Raw genomic sequence first — 5793 nt, forward strand, 5'->3', positions numbered from 1 at the left:
GCACTCGTCGCTTCGGTATCAAAGGGAAGCTTGCCCCTAGATACGTGGGTCCTTTCAAGATCATTGGCAAAAGAGGCGACCTCGCCTATCATCTTGAGCTTCCATCCAATTTTGCAAACGTGCACGATGTGTTTCACGTGTCACAGCTTCGCAAGTGCTTCAAGACTCCTGAGTGCACTATCAACTTTGAAGAGATTGACCTCCAAGAAGATCTGTCCTATCATGAGCACCCCGTTGCTATTCTTGAAGAAACCGAGCGCAAGACTCGCAACAAGTCAATCAAATTCCTAAAAGTGAAGTGGTCACACCATTCCGACCGCGAAGCCACCTGGGAGCGCGAGGATCACCTCTGTTCCGAATATCCGGAGTTCTTTCAGTCCTAGATCTCGGGACGAGATCCTCTTGTAGTGGTGGAGTGTTATAACACCCCGGATGTAACTTTCCATCTTTGTAACTCCAACTCTTGCCATTTTCGGCTATGTGTTGTCATTTTCCCTCCGTGGTTGGGCTTTGTCTTTTGTTTTGCATTTTATTCATGTCATGCATCGCATATCATGTCATCATGTGCATCTCATTTGCATACATGTTCGTCTCATGCATCCGAGCTTTTTCCACGTTGCCCGTTTTGCAATCCGACACTCCCACGTGCACCAGCGCAGATGGCGTGACCGAGCTCAAGTGGGAGTTTGATGAGGCCCTTGGTCATTACTATGTATCGTTTCCAGATGATCAGTAGCGGAGCCTAGTCGGGACGATCGGGGATCTAGCATTTGGGGTTGTCTTCTTTTCATTTGGATTTTGACCGTAGCCGGTCTATGAGTGTATTTGAATGATGTATGATCTTAATTATCTATTGTGTGAAGTGGCGATTGTAAGCCAACTCTCTTTATCCCATTCTTGTTCATTACATGGGATTGTGTGAAGATGACCCTTCTTGCGACAAAACCACCATGCGGTTATGCCTCTAAGTCGTGCTTCGAGACGTGGGAGATATAGCCGCATCGTGGGGGTTACAATGTACATCCATGACGATTTTATGATAGAATCAAGATAGTCATACATGTGTTGTCGTAGAATGTTCCATGACATTACCAAAATTATCATCATGGAAGTGTCCACTTCCATGACGATAAATCGCGCGTCATAGAAGTGCTTTCGTCAAGGGTAACCGACACGTGGCATCCACCGTAACGGGTCGCCGTTAAGCTATCGGGTTACGGTTTGGATCCGATAACCGGTTAATAGCCCGGACCAATAGGGATATTCCATGTGTAAAATTCTCAATGGCGAGACAAACCATGTGTCGGCTCACCGTTGGGACATATGTCATCCACACATTTGACCGAAGGCGCCTATGATACGTTGACATGTGGCACGGCCCAACAGAGGCCCATTCGGGTGAAAAGTTCGGCCCGTGGAAAGCCTGTTAACGGCCCAACTTGACTTGGTCAATACATAGCAGGCCGGCCCATGGAAAGCCTGTTAATGACCTATTCGCATATAGCCCATTTAGAGCCCACTAACTCACGACACATTACGGCCTACCCGAATTAGGCCCAGTAGCGTCATCTGGGCCGTCCAATATGATTCCAGCCTGTTGTAACTTTCGGCCCATTTATGGCCCATGACGTCTTTTGGCCCATAGTAGGCCCTTTGTAACTCTGGACCCATTAAATGCCCGAGATGAAACTGCCCATAATGAGTAGTGTATCACTTTATACCCATTAATGACCCATTATTCCGTCGGCTGTTTCTAGCCCGTGTTAACTTTTGGCCTTCTAAGGGCCCATTTATTCTTGGGCTCATTACCGAATTCGGTTACTTATGGTCCGTTACTCGCCTGGTCCGCTTGTGGGCCAAATTCAGCCCGTGGTTATAGTCGGCTCGTTTGTGGCCTGTTAACCCATTGTGCTGTTTTCATAGCGTCATCAAATACGGCCTATTAACGGCCCGTTATGGTCGGGCCATAAAACAGGCGATTTCCACTCTAGCCCACTTACGACCCATTTTGCAGACCATTATTGGTCCATGAATAGTACGACCCATGTTTGGCGAAACGATTACACGAGCCGTAGAAGGCCCTTAGATAAGACGACCCGTAAAAGGCCCATGTATACTACAGTCCATAGAAGGCCCATGGATCCTATGGCCCGTAGAAGGCCCATGGATCCTACTGCCCGTAGGAGGGCCATGGTGACTACAACAGGTAGCAGGACCATGGTTACAACAGTCTGTGGGTTGCCATGGTTATTCTGGCCTAGTTATAAAAATAGGCTATTGTGGCCACTAGAAAAACGCGAAAAAGGAACTGCAGTGACTACAAGCAAACAATTAAACAAGATAATAAGGAAATAAATAAGCAAGCAACTAATGCTAGGCTATTACGTCTATTGCACATAATACATCCACTGTGTATCAAAGTTCGCCACCAGTGCAAATATAGGGAACAATGCAGCATATTACATACATTGGCCGTCTAAATTGGCCACCAGTGAAAATAAACGCGGCAGCAAAACAAGTCCATAACTGAAACAACTTCGGAAGATCTCAAGAAACGTTATCCTGGGTATCCACCATGCTGGCAATAAGCTTAGCAAGCTTATTAGCTTTCTCCTGTTTGGCGCTAAAATCCTCCAATGCTTGCTGTTGCACCAGAAAGTATGCATCTGAATGCTCCAGGGACTTTGGCAGTCCTTTGGCTTCTTGTCGCAGCACAGCTGATCAATGTCTTTTAGCTTGTAGTTGAGACTCAACAAACCGAACTGATTCAGAAAGTGAGTTTGAATAGCTTGTGCCAGCGGTACTGGCCAGTAACTCTAACACTACACCAAAACAGGACTTTGGGGTTGTCTCACTGTCTTCAAGATAGTTTTCCTTAGCTGTTTTATCAGCTTTGTTGGAGACCAACAAGGATGTCTCACTATCATGAACCTTATCTGCATTACTTCCTTTACCATTGCTTAATAAGGCGTTGTTCCCCAATATTCTGTCAGCATTCTAAAAGAAGAAACAAGCAGACACATAACAGATTTAGCATGTACTAGTATATGAAACTCATTTCGGTGAACCAGTTCATTAGTAAGGTGGACAGGATTAAACTACAAAGTCTTCTATTGCCAAGTAATACTCCCTCCGTCCCGAAAAACATGTCGGAGTGACATTTTTGCGTAAACCCCCTCTACGAATTCCCGACACAACCCGCAGTCCCTGGTCGTCTCCCTCGCAGCCTCCCTCGTCTCCCCTGCGCGCCGGAGCCCTCCCTCTCGGCTACCCCCCGCGCTGGAGCTCCCCTGCTCGGCTCCCTTGCGCGCCGCCGGAGCTGCCTCGGCCCACACCTCCACCGCGTTGCTTCCCTCTCCTTGTTCCCTTGCTCGTTCCCCATGGTGAACCATGGGAAGGAGAAGGCTCAATTTTTGTTCTCGATCTGCTCTCCGACAGCAGCGGCCTTCCCCGAGCTTGGCGAGCTGGAGCTGTCCCTTCCCTTCGTCGATCTGCTCTCCGCGACGCCGCCTGCCTCCCCGGACTATCCCCTCTCGCTCAGCCGCGACTCCCTCCCTGGAGCAGACGCTCCCGCCCAACCCAAAGCCGCCGGCCGGAGCTACACCACAGCACGCTCCCTCCATCCTCTTCTTGGGGACCGGATTGTGGCCGAGGAGGAGCTTGCCCTTGTCGCCCAGCAGCTCCCGCTCCAACGGGCTCGTCCACAAGTCCGGCAGCACCAGCCGCTCTTCCCTCTTCCGGTCCGCCTTCCTCCCTCCCCTCGCCTCCCCTCCCCTCCCGTGGCATGCTCTATTCTGTTATCTTCCTTCTTTCTTTGTCCTAATGATTTTTACTGATGGAGTTGTACACATAGGCGACCCAAATCCAACATTTTAGTAAGATTTGTACTGACTCAAAATTCACCCATGAACCCTGACTCTAAAATTAGTATTGTCTCAAAGTTCAATAAGATTTGCTCATTGTTGCGCAGTACTGAATCATGGATTATATTGTGGCTCTGCAGGTCTAGCCCATCGACGACGATGGCTCCTCCTCATGCTCATCGGACTCGTGCACAAGTGCTCTGCAAGTCTGCATTGGGTAAAGTCTGAATTTTTCATTTTTACTACTGTCAAAATTTAGTTGACAAAGAAAGTGCCATCAACATGTCAGTGGCCATGCTAGACAGAGTTCTTATTCATGTCTAGGCAGAGTTCTTATTTATGACAAAACTGGATGTCTAAACAGAGTTCTTATTCATGTCTAATTGTGTTGACAGAGTTCAATGTACTCTGTTAATAGAATCAAAACTGATTTATTACCTTCCCGTATGAACTTCACTGAAAAAATCAGTCACCATTCTGAATTTTGACAGTACTCTACAAACTGCTTCTGGGCAGGAAGCAGATACAGTTTTTCTTGGTGGGCGTGGTTTTGGAACAGCCATGTCTTCTCTAATTTTGACAGTGCTTGAGTTTAGAGTATGGTTATACTTTTGCTTAGGGTAAGTTAACACGTCTCTTTCTACAATTTTTAAATGCTTCTTGTCAGGAAGGGAATTATGTTTGTAAGGATAGTGTATTTTGCAAAGGCTTTTGTACTTGTTGTTTTTATGTCTAACTATCAACTGTCTATTCTTAAATAAAAATAGCAGGGTAATTGCTTTTCTTACTGGTGCTCCTGATTATGAAGATGGTCAACTAGACACTAAGAGATATGGTGAGCAATATGCTAGCAAAGGGGAAGATGTTGACCTCATGTTGCTCCCTGAGCAGATACCTTCCTATTGAGATCCGGTAAGCTTGTGCTTCTTTTGCAGTAAAAAAATTCTATCCATTACTGAAATTTTGAAACAGGCCACTATGGTGTTGTTGTTGTTCAAGCAGGAGTATGTGTACACATATTTGCAGGCGAATGCTATCCTGAGATTGACTTACAGTTAATTGCTATCCTTAGATTGACTGAACTTCAATCTATGCTAGCAATGTGATGTTAGAGAAAGACGTATTTCTAGACCTGCTTGTAAATTACTCCACACAAACAAGTGCATTTTTCTAGACCTGCTTGTAAATTACTCCACACAAACAAGCAAATTCAGTAGACATTTTACAAGAATTCAGTAGATTTGTTCCCATGGTTGCTATTTGTTTCTCTTGACCCCTGGTAATTACTCTTGGCCCCTGGTACTCCAAGAAGACTATGCAGTTATCCTAGACTATTGCAATCATCCTTCCAGGTAGCGATAGCCTTTTTTGATTTAAAAGCCTGGCTACCATGGTCCTTGGGTATATTTCATTCTGTTTGCTAACTAGAGAAGACATGGCATGCATGCATGCACATAGGCTGTACTTGTTGAACAGGGGATTTTTTACCTGGGAATATTGGTTTACTCTACTCCACCCAAACTCAGTCTTCATTTTACTGAATTTAGATTAGATGTTGCCTTGTTTCTACCGGGAGAAGATGTTGGTTTATTCTTTATTTTGATTGTTGTGGTTGCTCGACAAGTTGCCTCTCAGATTATTGCTCTCAGTGCAAACTAGAGTAGATTAATTAATTTGGAGTGTGTGGTCTGTGATGGGCTCAACTCTTCCTCCTGATGCTGTAAAACAATATTGTTCCACTGGATGGATGGAGCCTCTTTTTTCATCTGAAAGACACCCCACATTTCTGAAGATAGATACACCTACAGTTTCAGCAGTGAAGTAGTACCACACTCTGATCTGATCTGTTTCCAATTGTAATAAAAGTTGGTTATTTACTTATCAGCTGAGTACAAGTAGTGGAGATTGACTGGTTGTTTCCTTGTGAAAG

The 5793-nt window shown here is 45.6% G+C and overlaps 1 long non-coding RNA gene across 1 annotated transcript; it reads left to right on the plus strand.

The window, feature by feature from the left end:
- Positions 1–3857: 3857 nt before the first annotated feature.
- Positions 3858–4754, plus strand: LOC119281464. The gene is made up of 3 exons (XR_005138415.1): positions 3858–4080; positions 4380–4483; positions 4631–4754. It is a non-coding gene; the product is annotated as an uncharacterized LOC119281464 (long non-coding RNA).
- Positions 4755–5793: the final 1039 nt, after the last annotated feature.

This window comes from Triticum dicoccoides, chromosome 3B (assembly GCF_002162155.2).
Source record: "Triticum dicoccoides isolate Atlit2015 ecotype Zavitan chromosome 3B, WEW_v2.0, whole genome shotgun sequence".
In the NCBI taxonomy this organism is placed as follows: domain Eukaryota; kingdom Viridiplantae; phylum Streptophyta; class Magnoliopsida; order Poales; family Poaceae; genus Triticum; species Triticum dicoccoides.